Raw genomic sequence first — 16908 nt, forward strand, 5'->3', positions numbered from 1 at the left:
TTTTAGTTTTTTAATGATTTATTTATTTATTTGAGAGAGAGAGAATGTCAGTGAGCTCGAAGGGGTGGGGAGCCGAGAACAGACGCTTAAAGGACTGAGCCACCCAGGCACTCCCATTTTCTTAAACAGTATGGACTCATGGATATTTATTTTAGACTTGAGGTTATGGTCCAATTACTACTTTATTTATTTGGTTGAAATTGTTCTACCTTTGACCACTGGGAGCTCTTTTGGTTGTCTCTTTGACATTACCCCGTCAACATGTGTGTGTGTGTGTGTGTGTGTGTGTGTGTGTGTGTGTGTGTGTTTCTTACTTCTGGCACTATGTGATACTCCAGGTTTATGTGTATATTTCCTGCCACAGATCTTCAGTCAGCTATTTCTCCTGGGAGCCCTTGTTGCTTTTATTCAAGAATGGGGAGGGGCGCCTGGGTGGCTCAGTGGCTTAAGCCGCTGCCTTCGGCTCAGGTCATGATCTCGGGGTTCTCGGATCGAGTCCCGCATTGGGCTCTTTGCTCAGCGGGGAGCCTGCTTCCTCCTCTCTCTCTCTCTGCCTGCCTCTCTGCCTACTTGTGATCTCTCGCTGTCAAATAAATAAATAAAATCTTAAAAAAAAAAAAAGGAATGGGGAAACCAAGATCTAGGTGTTAGATGTGCTTGTTGCTACTGGGGTGTTGTGCTTGTAGGCCCTCTCAGCTGACAGAGCCAGGAAATATATGTGGAGGTACTAATCTGTATATTTACACATCTCTATAAATATTTCTATATATACCCATCTCCATCTATATTAGGCTAAATGTGAGTTCATACTGACATGTCCAACTCAAATCCATTGACACTTAGATCATTCTAAATTCCTCCCTTTGTTTATCTGTTACTTTTATTCTGGTGAGAAACCTGGCTTGCACCATCTGCCATCTGTTTACTTAACTGTCACAGGGTACACATAAAGCACTCCCACGGTTTGGACAGCCCATGGCTTAGCTGTGAAGTACAGGCAGGTCTCTGGAATCCTACCTGGGCTTGGATCCCAGACCCTGCTCTAGCAAAAGTCCCGAGTCCCACCCTTTAAATATTTGAAGCCAGTGAGAGACTACATCAAGCTAAAGCTGCATCAAAGCCCAGCCCCAGATTAATGGCAGATGAGACTGACTCAGACCCCATTCCAGTGGCCTGACAGAGGGTCATGTCTCTTTCTAGAAGGGAAATATTACTTACTTCAGTCATGAATGTAATTTTGTATAGAATATTTGGGTTATAATAAAAAATTAGAAGACACAAGAAAAAGCAGGAAAATGTGACCAAATATCAGGAGAGGAAATAGCCAGGAGAGAGAGAGAGACCCAGAGGTAATCCAGGTGGTGGAATTATCAGACAGACACATAAAGATAACTAAGGAGAAAAGAATGCTAGAGGATCTAATGGTAAAAGTGGGCAACATGTACGAGCAGATGGGGATTTTTAACTGAGTCAAGGGAGCTCTACCAAGGAACGAAATGGAAATTCTAGAAATGAAAACTGTAATGTTAGAAGTGAAGACTGGGTTTACACATGGGCTTAACAGCTTCTTCCCATGTCAGAAGATAGGATCAGTGAATATGGAGCCCTGTCAATGGCACATTCCAATGTAACTAAGGAGAGAGCAATGTAACTAAGGGGAGAGGGAGAAAAGAGCTCCTCCACCTGTGGGATAATGTCGGTCTGAAGTATTTTTACTTGGGGTTTTTGAAAGAGGAGAGAAGTGGCAGAAGACATTCTTGAGGACACCGTGGTCAAGAATTTCTAAAACCGATGAAAGACCTCAGTTCACAGAATCGAGAACTCAGCAAACCCCAAGTAGGTTAAATACAAAACAAAAAGAAACCAATGAATCCACAACAACAAAAATCCCAGACCTACACACATCATAATCAAACTGCTAAACACTGAAGAGTAGATCTCACAAGCTAGTGAGTAAAAGACACAGTAACTACATGGGAATAACAGTATGAATTATGGCTAAACACTCACCAGAAAAAAACTAGAGGCTTCAAGACAATGGAGTGACATCCACAAAAGTGCTGAAGGAAACGGAACCAAACCAAACACCTGTTGGCCTAGAATTCTGTCTCAAGAAGGAAGTCTGCAAAAACCAAGGTAAACAAAGGTATTTTCACACAGATTAAAAGGTGAAAGAATTTGTTTCTAGCAGATATGAACTGCCACAAAATGCTAAAAAATGTTCCACAAGGTAAAGATAAAAGAGGCCAGACTGAAACTTGGGTCTGCAGAAAAGAATGAAGAAAACCAGGAATGTTAAATAACCCAGACCCGTATGTTGGAAAACCTTCTGGGACCTTCCCATATAATAGATACCCGCAGACTATTGGGTATTTAAAGCAGAAATGTTAAAACACGGGGTTTACAGATTTTATAGAAATAGAATATAATACCACAAGAATACCAGAAGAGGGAAATGGAATTATGCTGTCCTAAATTTCATACGCTGAATTAGTGCACTTTTATTTGTGTGCGTGGTCATAACTTCAAACTCGTATTTTAGTCACTAGACCAACCACTAAAAATTAACACAAAGAAGAAAACTATAAAAGTGGTACATATTCCCATGTAAGATTAACCACCTTGAACATTGCCCTCCTACTGTACACTGAAAAACAGGATTAAAATATATGAAACAGCCACTTTCAGACATTGGAAAACAGTCAGTGCAGGGTAGTGACCCTTGAAAGAAATGACATTGTAGGTGCCCAGCACATGGCCTGTAGGCACTTGCTAGACTGTAGCAGAGTAGAAAAACCCAGATAGAGCCCAGGAAGAGTTCAGAGAAGCTAAAGCACCTAGAATTTGTGGGATAAACCAGAGCAGAGGGTACTATACAGAAATCCATAGAACTAGGAGATCTCTGGAGATCTATAGAAGGGTCCTCTAGAATCTTTTGATGAATTCTCATCTGTATATGTGAAGTTTGAAACCCTACAATGCTGGGGAAAGCCACACTGGAAATCAACATGCTGAACAATTCCAGGAGCTCACATAGACCTCAGAGTAGTGTGTGTTTCTACTAGGCATCGAGGAGAGACTGTTTCTTTCTTTCTTTTTCTTTTAAAGATTTTCTTTATTTATTTGACAGAGATCATAAGTAGGCAGAGCATCAGGCAGAGACAGAGGTGGAAGCAGGCTCCCTGCTGAGCAGAGAGCCCAATGTGGGGCTCGATCCCAGGACCCTGAGATCGTGACCTCAGCTGAAGGCAGAGGTTTAACCCACTGAGCCACCCAGGTGCCCCGGAGAGACTCTTTCATACATGGACATTGGCTAGACATCTTGGAGTGGGGTTAAATTAGCCATAGACCAAAGCCACCTCTAAGCCCACCCTAACAAAGCTCAGAAGCATGTTTGGAAAGTCTCAAATGAATTGTAAGTAACTGAACCGTGAGCCAAAACTGAATCAATCGCTCTCTAAATGAATACAGTAAAAACCAACATCCAGTAATGAAAATGTCTAGCATCAAATACTTGAGTGGGAGGAAAATATTTCTACCTCTTTTATGTGTCAAAGGACTTGTATCTAGGGGTTGTAAAGAACTGCAAAAACCCAATAGGAAAATGAACAAAAGAGGAATTGTGCAGTAACAAAATGAGGAAAAGCCATGACTTTCCAAAGGAAGACATACCAATGGTCAGTAAACACTTGGGAAGGCACTGAACCTCATTTAGTCAGCAGGGGAGTAATGCCAATGTAAACTTACAAGGAGGTACCATTTCACACCCTGTAGAAAGACTAACAAGAGAAAGACTAACTGTCCTTAGCCTTGGGGATGGTGTGATACAACCGGAACCATACATTGCTGGTGATTGTGCAAAATGGCACAACTCTTGGGGAGCCATTTGATAATTTCTAATGAAATTGAACACATATCAGTCTTCTGATTTTTCAGTTCTACTCTTTGGTATTTGATGAAGAGAAAGGAAAACACATGTCCACAGCCTTAGTCATAATAGCTAAAAATTGGAAACCACTGAAATGTCTGTCTACAGGAAAATGGATAAATTGTGGTGGTTCACAGGTCCTGACAACTATTACACCCAGCAATGCAGAGGAGTCTCAGAGCCCTGTGTGCAGGGAAAGAAACTAGACATAAACGAACGTATACTATGTGGGTTATATGAAGTCTAAGAAAAGGCAGAACTATTCTACAAGGATAGAAATCAGAAAATAATTGTAGGTTGGATAGGGAGGGACAGTGTTGAGGAAAGAGCAGGATGGAACTTCCTGAGGTCCCTGCAAATGTGCTATGTCTCATTTGGGTGATGGCTACACGAATACAGACAGTCATCCACAGTCATTGGTACAGGACTCCTAAAACCTGTGCTTATTATCAAACATTTAATTACAAAAATTAAAAAAATTTTAAAACTAGTAAACAGGTGTCTAGGGAAAGAATGTTAATGCAAATGCTCTAGTTGCTGGGGTATATTTTAAGAGATTATTATTATTATCACTTTAAAAGACTTTGTCAGAGAGAGAGCATGCGTGAGCGCCAGTAAGGGGAGTGGCAGGCAGAGGGAGAAGCAAGCAGAGGGAGAAGGCAGAAGGAGAGGGGGGAAGCAGGCTCCCTACTGAGCAAGGAGCCCTATGAGGATGAAGATGATGATGGTGATGGTGATGATGATGTTGTTATTGTTGATGATGGTGATGTAGGACCTGGACTGGACCAGGCCCCTGGGATCATGACCTGAGCTGAAGGCAGACGCTGAGCTGATAAGCCACCCAGGTGTCCCACGCGTTAAGATATTAAAGGTGAAAGGAAGAAAGTGTGAGGTTAGGTCAGGTAGGTGGGTCTGTCGTCTGTACTTCGTTCCGTATACTTCCTGTTTCAGCTCGCTGAGCAATGGGTTTTAACATCTGAATATTTGATTTCTTGGAAGTTTAGTGTCTCATTGCGAGCTCATTAAAGTGAGAAGTGAGAGACAGAGAGAGAGAGAGAGAGACACCTGGGTGGGGGAGGGTAGAGAAGAGGAAGAGAGAGAAGGGGAGGGCGGGGAAGGAAGGAGAGAGAAAAATGGGTCCGATAGGAAGGAAGCAGAGGATTAACAGAGCTGTTTTCTTAAAAGCCATTTATTATTTGCTTCATTAGGAAGTTTATAGTGAACCTTCCCAGTGGAATTCTTTGATAGTGAAGCTTTTTATGCGGAAGTTTTGTTCTTTCCACACCTCTTTAGATGAGCCAGTGCTCTGTGAGGATCCTTGGTGACCCAGTGGCCGGGTTCTAGCCCGGGTGTGGGAAGACAGAAAAGCAGAAGGCAGTATGGAGCAGTGGTGGCGGGGAGCGTAGGCTCTGTCGTCCTGTCCTCTAGCTCCTGCTCCATGACCTCCAGGCTGTGTGACCCTGGTCAAGTGCTCTGAGTGGGGAACAGAGAAAGCAGTTAGGAGGCTGTTTTCAATCAGGGTGAAAATCCTGTTTGAACCAGGATGAGAGCAGGTGAAGAGGGAGAAAAGTGGCCAAATTATTTAAAATTTTTTTTTATTTAAAAAAACTTTTTTTAAATTAAAAAAAATTTTTTTTAAATAAAAAAAAATTTTTTTATTAAAAAAATTTTTTTTCTAAAGATTTTTTTTTTCATCTTTTATTTATTTGACAGAGTGAGAGAGAGAGAGAGAGCTCACAAGTAGGCAGAGAGGCAGGCAGATACAGAGGGGGAAAGCAGGCTCCCTGCCAAGCAGAGAACCCTGATGCAGGGCTCCATCCCAGGACCATGAGATCATGACCTGAGCCTAAGGCAGAGGCCCAACCCACTGAGCCACCCAGGTGCCCCAAGTGGCCAACTTCTAAAGGAATCTTAAAGGGCTGGCAAAAGAGATTTGATGAGTTAAGAGAAAAAGAAAGCAGTCAGTGAGAAAAGCTTTTTGGCTTGAGTTGCTGGAGGGATGGGGCCCCATTGGCTGAGTGTGACTTTTTACAAAAGAATGTCAGGGCTTAAACTGCAAGGTTCCCCCCCACCCCCTTTGGTTTGTTCGTTTTGTTTTTCATATATTTTTAGGGAATGGGTGGAGATGGTAGCAATCCTGGGGATTGGCAGGCAGACCCCTGGCTTAGAGATTGTGATTGTCCCACTTTGAGTTCCTTCCTTTTGCTATTACATGGTGGTGCGGGGTGGGGGGGGGAAGCAAAGTGCGGTACTTTAGGGTTTGACAGGAATTCCTTAGAAAGCATGAGCCTCGGACAAGTTGACATCTTACTGTCCAAGACATTTTCCAGGAAGACTGGATCCAAAAGGTTTATTTATTTTATTTTTTTTTAATTTATTTTTTATTTTTTAAAGATTTTATTTATTTATTTGACACACAGAGATCACAAGTAGGCAGAGAGGCAGGCAGAGAGAGAGGAGGAAGCAGGCTCCCTGCTGAGCAGAAAGCCCGATGTGAGGCTTGATCCCAGGACTCTGGGATCATGACCTGAGCCGAAGGCAGAGGCTTAACCCACTGAGCCACCCAGGCACCCCGGCTTTATTTTTTTTAAAGATTTATTTATTTATTTGTCAGAGAGTGAACACAAGCAGAGGGAGTAACAGGCAGAGGGACAAGTAACTCTGCACTGAGCAGGGAGCCCCATGCAGACTCCATCCCAGGACGCTGGGATTATGACATGAGCCCAAGGTAGACACTTAACCAACTGAGCCACCCAAGGGCCCTGGATCCAAAAGGTTTAATACCTTTTGTCTGCAGTTTCATAAGTACCTGTCTGCAGAACCTGATGGCCAGATTCTTTTTTTCCCCTTGGCTGCCAAACACGTTAATTCTCTTCTCTACGTCATTTAATTCTTATCTCCATTGTGAGATTCTCAAATGCATGTTGTAATTTTTAGATACTATTCAACCATATTTCCGTTAGTATTTCATTATTTAAAAAATTGTATAAGAGGGGTGCCTGGGTTGCTCAATCAGTTGAGCATCTATCTTGGGCTCAGGTCGTGATCTCAAGGTCCTGGATTGAGCCCCACCTTGAGGCTCCCTGCTCAGTGGGCAGTCTGCCTCTCCCTTTTCCTCTGCTCCTCCCCCACTGCCTGTGCACTCTGTCTCTAAATAAATAAATAAATGAAAAATCTTTTTTAAAAAATTGTACAGGAAAACTGAACAGAATGTTTCCTTTCTCCCTTAAATTGTTCCTACTATTATGTTTCTGATAAAATGTATTAAGAGGTACGCTCTTGACCAATAGGGCATTTATTCATGCATTTCTGTGGTTCTTAACTTGGTGACTGTATAATGTATCTCTAAATGAGACATATGAACAGTGGAAAGGGAAACTGACTGACCAGGCCACCAGGATGGGACTCTTCCGGGCAAATCCAAGTGTCTGGTCACAATATTCCGATGGTAAACAAGCAGCTAGGTTAAGGCTTGCTTCCTGTTTAAATGCTGGGACTTTTAAATGCAGGGTGGAAGGCGCATGTCTGCAGTGGGGTGTGGGAAGGAGACCTTCCTGCTGCATTGCACGCAGGACTAAGGAGGCTCACTGCTTGACATTAACACCAAGTGGTGATGGGCCCGTGATGACATTCCTCACTTGAAAGCCAGTGTTGCAAAGGAAATCAAGGTCATGCAAGGAGATTTAAGGAATTACTTGTCTGCTGCCTTTGCTTTAGTAGCTTAGTTTAGTTACAAGAATGAGTAGTAGCTTTAAATCTCAGTTGCTTCTGTTTTAGGACAAATACCACACCTTTCATCCTTCCATAGGTCACATAAAGTGTGGCATTGGTCTGTCATTTATTTATTTATTTTTTATTAATTATTTTTATTAACATACAATGTATTATTTGCCTCAGGGGTTTCAGGTCTGTGAGTCGTCAGGCTTACACACTTCACAGCACTCACCATAGCACATACCCTCCCCAAAGTCCATAACCCAACCACCCTTTTGTTCTGTCATTTTATTTTATTTTATTTTAGTTTTTTTAAAAAATTAATTATTTATTTGACAGAGAGAGATCACAAGTAGGCAGAGAGGCAGGTAGAGAGGGAAGGGGAAGCAGGCTCCCTGCTGAGCAGAGAGCCAGATGCGTGGCTCCATCCCAGGACCCTCCCCGGACCCTCCCCAGACCCTCCCAGGACCCCCAGGACCCTCCCAGGACCCTGGGATCATGACCTGAACCAGAAGCAGAGGCTTTAACCCACTGAGCCACCCAGGCGCCCCTTGTTCTGTCATTTTAAATGGGAAATTCCGGTACTAACATTTAGTGGTTACTAGTGACAATCTTAAGAGTAGAGTTCAGCGAGAACGTACACAATACGGGAGTTACTAATATCCCATATCACTTCTTAGCACAATGACGTAAGATGACAGATTGGACTGATGCAGTGAGGTTAAAGCAAAAAAAACCTTTTTTTTTGCCACCGCTTGTATCAGTCACCATGGAGAACACATATTTTTCTTACATAGAAGGGGGAAATGGTTTCTAACTTCAATATAAATCGTAGTAAACTGAATACTGTTTTAAAATATATAATCTCTCTATATTTAATTTTTAATAGTCTCCTTGTTTTATATATAGGGAGAAGGTTTTTTTTAGGTGATATTATATGTCTTCATGATTTCTAGTGGCTGTGTAGTTTGCCTTTGTATGGCTGGGCCATAATTTATTTAACTGATCTCAGTGGGTACACTTTGTCCTCACCATTTTTTTTTTTTTTTTAAATTTTAGACAGCACTGCTATGAGTATCCTTGTAGTGAGTGGGTGAGAGTGTATATGATGTTTTTTCTTTGAGGTTAAACTCTTAGGCATATAACTGTGGGGCCAAGGGGATGCAGAATTGTAAGACTTTTGGTATCCATTGCCATATTGCCCTCCAGAAACGCTTTCATAGTTTAAACCCCTATGAGTAGAAATCATTTCCTGCAACCTTGTAATTTTAAGTGAATCTTTCTAGTTTGATAGGTAGAAATGTTTTCTCACTAACTTACTAATTTTTCTTTCATGTTATTACGAGGATGCATGTTTTCTTTGTTTTTAACCTTGTATTTTTTCTGTGCTGTATACCTGCTTATCTTCTTACTCATTTTTTTTATTACTCTTTATAAATTAAAGACATTCATCCAAATGTAATTTAAAATTCACTTTTTTTCTTCTCCCTATTTGGACATATCTAGGGAAATGTAGATGAACCCGTAGTAAAGTAGCTCAGATGCTAACAAAGTTGTGTCAAGCAGGAACTCTCAGCCGTCCTTTGTGGCATTATAAACTGTTCAATTCTTTTGCAAATGACATAGTAGTATATATTAAGAACCATAACAATGGACTGTCTGTGACCTAATAATCCTATACCTGGGAGTTTACCACCAAAAAATAATTGAAAAGTGATGTTGAATGTCCCAAATAATTTATTGCAGCAAGGGCTATACTAATGACAAGTTAGAAACAAATTAATGAATTGGAGAGTAATGGTTAACTAAATTAGATTCATCATTAGAGTATTAAGTGAGCATTAAAAATGATTGGGAAGATTATAGATTGACATAAAAGGGTGGCCCTATAAAAGGGTGGCCCTATAAAACCATCGAAGCAGAATACAAAATTATTTCAATTTTATGGTTACAATTATGTAAAAATACACATAAGAAACAAAAACATGGATGAAACACCATGGGCTGATTTTTGTTTGTCCTACCAAGTATGTGTATGTAGAGTTTCCAGGGTTTGAGACTAACATTCACTAAGCGAGTAGTGTGTACTCCTCTTACAATAGCTCTGTAAGATGGGACATGGTGTTATTCTCAATTGACAGATAAAGAAACTTAATTCTCATTTGATATGTAAAGAAATTTAATCTTTTATTATAGTTGTTTTCCGATGTCTACAAAAGTAGCAAGAATAGTAATGATGAGCCCGGTGTAACTCTGACCTAGCTTCTACAATTCCAAGTTTACATTTTTAGTAAGTTGCAGAGTTGTAACCATATCTCTCCTACTCTGAAACCCATGCTTCTCAACACAACCCTGTCTTGCCTCTTTATTTTGTTATTTAATGCTATCGAATAACTTTATGATGCTTAGCGTTTTTGGTAAAATGGGCATGGAAAGGCATTATAACAGTGAGTTTTATAAGGCAGAGAAAGGACTCTCTTTTAACCACATATATTTTGTAATAAGCATTTTTAGTTGCAGTGTTCTGTAAAGACAAAACTTGCTGATACAGTTCATCCTGTTTTATAAATCTTTGACCCATTCATCAGACTCTGACCACTCTAAAGATAAAGGGTTATGGTTGTATTAGTCTTTCTGACTGAAGTGGCCTTCTGCAGATTGAGAAATTGGCTAATCATTAACTACAGTAATGGATATGTACCCGCAAGTTTCATCTGGTATCTTAATGAGCTTTAACCCTCTGAGTACACCCCAAACATATCCTGGAATCATTGCAATTTATCAGTTGTCTGTAACTTAACTTTCTACTGTGTGTATTTTTGCTTTGATAGATGATTTGTGCCCCCCACCCCCAATCCTATTCTCCTGTTCACTCACTCACAACTCCTGTCAGTTACAGGATTTTGTAGCAGCCGCTTAGATATAAAAACCTTCGAAAAAATTCTTCTTTTTTGAATTAAGAGGGCCATACTCTCTAGTCCATTTTTTGGTGTGTGTGTGGGAAGTTCCACACTTACTGGGGGATACATTTAAAAAGTAAGGGCATACTGAAATAATTATTAGGGACACATAACCTTGTGTTTTATGGAACTGATTCATTTTAGATGTCTGTTGTCCTGGGAGATCTTCTCTGAACTCTCAAGATATCCCTGTGTGCTTCCCATGTAGGACTCTGAATCTTGGGGACCTCTGAACTCATGGCCTTGTAACCATAAACTGTACTAGAGTTGAGTCCAAGGACTGGAATCCAGTCTGGATACAGGGTATAGCAAGACTAGAAGGATGTCTGAAGTTTGGGAGAGTGGTTGGTTAAGTATCCATTGATAAAGCATAAGTATCCATTGGGGGATATTTAGTAGTTAAATGAATGAGACCAGGTGAAATTCTGCAGAGTTGTGTGGCGTGAAAAGAGGACATGGTCCAACATGAGAGAAAGAAGAGCCAGAGAGGAAGAGGAACTAGGAAAGCGTAGCATTCTAGAAACGGAGGGAAGAGAGTTTTGCAGTTAGAGTCGCCCAGTACTGTGAGTACTTATTTGACAATTTGAACTTCACTGTTGTCTGAACAGCGGTAAGAAATAGAAGTCTGACTGCAGGACCTTCAGGAGAAAAGGTTAAGTGAGGACCCAGAAGCAGTGAGTGTCTTATAGTCTCTATAAATGTTCTTTCTGAAGGCATGTGTGTCTCTTGGGTAAGGCAACTGAAGCTGCTTTCTGGGCTCCTGTGGTGGAGTGGAGAGGAAGGGGACTTGGGGACTATGTTGGACTCCTTTTTTTCTGAATTGATTTGATTTTAAATTAATCTAATTGTAGTCCTAAGAGCCTATGAAAAATGCAGATAATGGGCTGTCCTGCTTTGGTTGGTTGCCCCCCCTCTTCTGCCTGCTGGACACATCTCTGCATTTAATCCTGTGGCAGGTCAATAGCACTATTTAAAAAAAATATATATTTATTTATTTGACAGAGATCACAAGTAGGCAGAGAGGCAGGCAGAGGTGGGGGTGGTGGGGTGGGTAGCAGGCACCCTGCAGAGCAAAAAGACCAATGCAGGGCTTGGTCCCAGGCCCCTGAGACCATGACCTGAGAGGAAGGCAGAGGCTTAACCGCACTGCAACCCAGGAGCCCCTCAATAGCACTATTTTATAATGTCATTTTGTTGCTTCCATTAGACTAGAAGCTACTGAAAACTCCTTGTCATTGCTGACTTCTCAATACCTAGCATAATGCCCAGCACGTAGTATTAAGTATTTGTTGTATGAATGAGTGAATGAAAAAACCAGCAATTATCTCTCTCTTAAGCATAAAGTAATTCCAATCCGATGCCCTCTCACAGAATCAAAAGAGAATGTTTCAGGGAAGAGGAACTTATAAACAGTTTCAAATGGCAGTAAGGAAAAGATCGAAAACTGACCTTTGGATTTGGCCATTAAAGGGCATTGGTTTTCATAATAAAAAGCATTATAGCTTTTTACTATAAAATGACTGGAATAAGAGCCATATTTAAGTGTGTTGGAGAATAAATGGGAAGTAAGAACAAAGAAACAACATAGAAGTTTGGATCCCCCCCTCAACACTTTTTGAAAGATTTTATTTATGTGAGAGAGGGCACAAGCAAGGAGAGCAGCAGAGGGAGAGGGAGAAGCAGGCTCTCCACTGAGCAGGGAGCCCTACACGGGGCTCTATCCCAGGACTCCTGGATCATGACCTGAGCTGAAAGCAGACACTAAACCCACCCCAGAAGTTTGTTTTTGTTTTGTTTTGTTTTTTAAGGATTTGAGATTAAAGGGAAGAAACCATTGGAGAGAAACCCAGATATTTGCGAGAGGGAAGGTCATTATCACTGTAATTTTATGCATTTGATTTGAATATAAGTATTCCCACCTGCTAGTCAGCATAGTTTCTCCCTGTTCTGCTTGATTTTAAAGCATCTTTAGAACTTGAAGGTTTTGACTGTGCTATTTGGGGGCCCCCTAGTGGCCAATTTAATAATGACACATTAGTAGTAAAATGATTGATCCACTAGATCTGTTATTCCTTATGCAGGTTATTCTTTCTATGAGGATTAGATAGCGTGGGGTATACAGTTATAGTAATTAGTGAGGCTTAGTCCTCTTTTATATATCAAAACTTGTCACCTAAACTTACCTCTATTTTGCTGCCATAGTAAGAACTCACTATTGCGGTGTATCTTTGTTGTAACTGCTAACACATTACTAACTGCCATCATTGTGCTCAGCTCTTACTCTGCAATCTTAGATTTTTTGGACCATCATATTCAGTTTGGAGATTGTGAAAGAAAAACCTAAATTACCAAGCAAAAAGGTTTTGATTATTATGAAAATAATACATACTCATTATTCATCACAATAAGCTTTTAAAAAATATAGAAAAATTAAAAAAACCATCCTAATGTCGCCTCTCAATGTTTTTTTTTCTAGGGGTTTTTGTATCATAAAATATATCTGAACAATATAAGGAACACCTCTTTAACCACACCTCATTAAAAAAAAAAACCAAAAAACAAACCAAGCATGTTCAGTACAATTCAAGCCCTTTGTGTACCTTTACCTATTACATTCCTATTCGTCCCTCCTGAAGGTAACCACAATCCTGAATTTGGTGTTTTATTCTCAGAAGTATTTAAAAATTCAGTATTTTAATTTAATATTGACAGCTGTACTTGTGGTGAACATAGCCTAATATATAAACTTGTTGAATCAGAATCACGAAGTTGTACAACTTATGTAACACAGAAACTAATATAACTTTGTGTCAATGATACTCGAATTATAAAAATATTAAAAAATTCAATATATCAATGCCCAAATTTATATACTCTTCAGATTGTTTCTTTGATTTAAAATTGTATTTGTGGGGAGCCTGGGTGACTCAGTCAGTTGAGCATCTGATTGTTGATCTCAGTTCAGGTCTTGATCTCAGTGTCATGAGTTCAAGCCCAGCTCTGGGCTCAAAAAAAAAAAAAATTGTATTTATAAAATATATCCGTGTTGACCTGTAACTCTTGGCTACTTCTTTTTGCTGCCATATGGTAATCTTTCTCTGAATATCCCATGATGTAACCATTTTCCTCTTCATGAACTTTTAGCTTCTAAACTTCTTTTGCTTAAAAAGTCTCCCATGATCATTCTTGTACATATATAAAATCCCCAGGGTTCTCCAGAGCAGAAACTTGGAAGTGGAACTCTTTGGTTATGTGGTATGTGTATCCTCAGCTTTACCAAATTGTTTTTCAAAGTGGAATGCTGATTTACTGCTCTACCAGCAGTGTGAGAGTTCCTCAATCTTGGCTATCATTAGACTGCTTTAATCTTTCTGCAGTTCTGTGGGTATGAACAGTATTTCTTAAGAACAGCAAAGAGAAGACTTGTATTACAGATATTTCAAGCATATACGAAAGCAGAGTGATTACTGCTGTGAACCTCTATGTGTTTCTTCACCCTGATTAACACATGGACCGTCTTGTTTTATCTACACCCTTAATCCCCTTCCCCTCCCAGGGTTCTACAGGCATCTGGGCTGTCACCCCATCTTACCTGCAGACACTCATGCGTCTCCAGCCCTCTTTCATACATAGCCTTGGTAGCATTATCCCACTGAAAAGTAACAATAATCCCTTCATGTTATTAAATTTAGTTTCTCCAGTTGTTTTGTAATATTTTTACATTTGTGTCTTCAAATCAGGATCTAGATAAGGTTCATACATTATAATTGATCTCAGTCTACAGAGCCCCTCCATTTTCCCCTACAACATCTGCCTTGTGACATTAGCAGTCATCAGTGATTTTTGCCTAGACAATATACTCTACTCATTCATTGGGAGTTGCAAAATGGTGCTATTCTTTAATTTCTTTTTTGTTTGTTTATCAGCAGGATATCTCTGTAAAGAAAGATTTTTTCAAATAGTTGGGTCTTCTTGAGATACTGTTAATAAAGAAAGAGAGGATAAAATTTCTTTCATTCACCAGATTTTTAAAAAAAGATTTTATTTATTTATTTATATATTTAAAAGATTTTATTTATTTATTTGTCATAGAGAGAGAAGCGAGAGCAAGCACAGGCAGACAGAGTGGCAGGCAGAGGCAGAGGGAGAAGCAGGCTCCCTGCCAAGCAAGGAGCCCGATGTGGGACTCAATCCCAGGATGCTGGGATCATGACCTGAGCCGAAGGCAGCCGCTCAACCAACTGAGCCACCCAGGCGTCCCGAGATTTTATTTATTTGATTGAGAGACAGTGAGAGAGGAAATACAAGCAGGGGGAATGGGAGAGGGAGAAGCAGGCTCCCTGCTGAGCAGGGAGCCCAATGCGGGGCTGGATCCCAGGACCCCAGGATCATGACCTGAGCCAAAGGCAGATGCTTAATGACTGAGCCATCCAGGCTCCCCTTAATTCACCAGCTTTTGAAACAATTACTTAGACACCAGTATCCTCCCAAGGTCACTGAGAAAGTTTGTTTAGTTATCTTTGTGAACTCATGCATTTAAACAAATTGGGTGTGTTCCAATCCAGTATAGTAATCATTCTCAATGACAGAGTGCTCAACTTTGGCCGATGGGAACTTCTCTAAGATGACCCCTGAATTCTTCTGACACCACCCTAGCAGCGTCTGGTAGTTTTCTTATTTTCTGGGATGACAAGATGTTTCAGGTTCACCTCGTACATTTCTTGCTCCGGACCGGAGACCAGCAATTTCTCTAAGGAGTTCTGGTCACGCAGCCATCCTCTGCACGGCATATACTGAAATTCCCGTTTCTCAGAAGGAAAGCCACTGTTCAGCACAACATTGTTTACATGGGTAGTTTAGGCAGGGTGAGCCATTCTTATCAAGGAACCGTGGGAAGCCTCCTGGAGTCTAAATTCCTAGACGCCAGCCTGGGCCCACCCTGCAGGCCAGCCTTTTTAAGGACAGTAGTCAGAGGCCTGCCGTGTTAACTCTTTTCTGCACAGCTGCCTGTTAGACATTCTGTTGCTGTTTAGTGTGAGTGGAAAGTTGGTTAAGGAGTCAGGAGTTCAGGGGAGAGGTTGTGATGGGGGTGTAATGTGATTGTCATTAGCCCGGGAGGGTATTCAGAGCCTGGAGACAGTATGGTCATCCAGGGAGGGAGCACAGAGACTCAAGGACACGCCCCTGAGCACGAAGTCCTGGCCTTGAGGAGCCGGCAGAAGACACTGAGAAAGATTACCCGGTGAAGTAGTGCCACCTGGAATGAGGACTAAGAGCGGGTAGAATCCCTAAATCCCAATAATAGAGTGTTGAAGAAGGAGGGCGAGGTCCTCGGCGTCAGATGCGGCTGAAAATGGAGAACGGACTCCTCATGGCAGTGTGGAGGCTACTGGGGACCTTGAAACGTGCTATGTCACTGGGGTGGTTGGGACCAAAGCTTGACGGGAGTAGGTGTAAGAGAGAATGGGAGAAGAGGGAGATAGACAATTCTTTCAAGGAATTTTGCTGCGGAGGGGAGCAGAATGGTTGGAGAGGCAAAGGAGCCAAGGAATAACAACATGAGAAAAAATAGCAGCACGTCCGTATGTTGATGGACATGCCCCAGGACAGAGAGAAAAATCAACGACCTAGGAGAGAAGGGGAGAGTTTTTGGAACCTGAGGAAGAAAAAAGGAATAAGCTCTAACATCTAAGTAGGGAAGAGATGGCCTTGCGTAGAAGCATGGACAGTTCATCCACAGTAACAGGAAGGGGGGCACAGTCTCTCATAGGGTAGGGCTGGGTTGGTAGGTCTGTTGTTGAGAGCTTGTAAATAGAGATGGTAGCATGGTCACCTGCTGCACTCGAGGAGTGGGGAAGCGATGCTGCAGATTTAAAGAGTGAAGAGGTATGGGAACAGTTAGCTTAGTGAGTGGAAAAGGAAAGACAGATTGCGAGGTACCCCCTGGAGGTTAGTGGTAAGGAACTTAAAAAGAGACTAGTTTTCCGTTGAAGGTTTTTGTTTGTTTTCCTAGTTCCTTCTAGCCATTGGACTCTGGGTGCAGGGACTGAAGCTGGTTAAGGAGGGAGGTGAAGAATGAAGCTGTGAAGATGTGGTCCCTACAGTCAGTCGTAGGTCCCACACGTTCAAGGAGTTGCCGAAGTGGTGCATTTAGAGGGAGTAAGTAGGAAGAGGGGAGAAACTAATCGGAGCCCTGAAAGCTTAAATCAGGGAAGGATGTGCAGTTACGGATAATAGGAGGGTATGCAACTTTAAGAATGGGTAACTGGGGTAAGGTGGGCAGTACAGTCCCTACAGGCGAGGAGG

The 16908-nt window shown here is 41.4% G+C and overlaps 1 protein-coding gene and 1 long non-coding RNA gene across 8 annotated transcripts in view; one reads left to right on the forward strand and one right to left on the reverse strand.

Moving 5' to 3' along the window:
• The window catches only part of SHLD2 (shieldin complex subunit 2), an 88316-nt gene that overhangs the window by 33946 nt on the left and 37462 nt on the right, over nucleotides 1–16908 (forward strand). The gene's annotated exons all lie outside the window — the stretch shown is intronic.
• Nucleotides 1–16908, reverse strand: part of LOC116573723 — a 52489-nt gene that overhangs the window by 18249 nt on the left and 17332 nt on the right. For 2 of the 7 annotated variants that reach the window (XR_004278952.1, XR_004278951.1), the window contains exon 4: nucleotides 14195–14254. The exons of 1 other annotated variant lie outside the window; for it this stretch is intronic. This is a non-coding gene — a long non-coding RNA (uncharacterized LOC116573723). Of the gene's footprint in view, nucleotides 1–5013; nucleotides 5402–12365; nucleotides 12943–13570; nucleotides 13982–14194; nucleotides 14255–16908 lie in introns of those variants that run through there. 4 more of the 7 variants (XR_004278950.1, XR_004278953.1, XR_004278954.1 and 1 more) reach the window with 4 other exon arrangements.

This window comes from Mustela erminea, chromosome 14, assembly GCF_009829155.1.
Source record: "Mustela erminea isolate mMusErm1 chromosome 14, mMusErm1.Pri, whole genome shotgun sequence".
Lineage (NCBI taxonomy): Eukaryota > Metazoa > Chordata > Mammalia > Carnivora > Mustelidae > Mustela > Mustela erminea.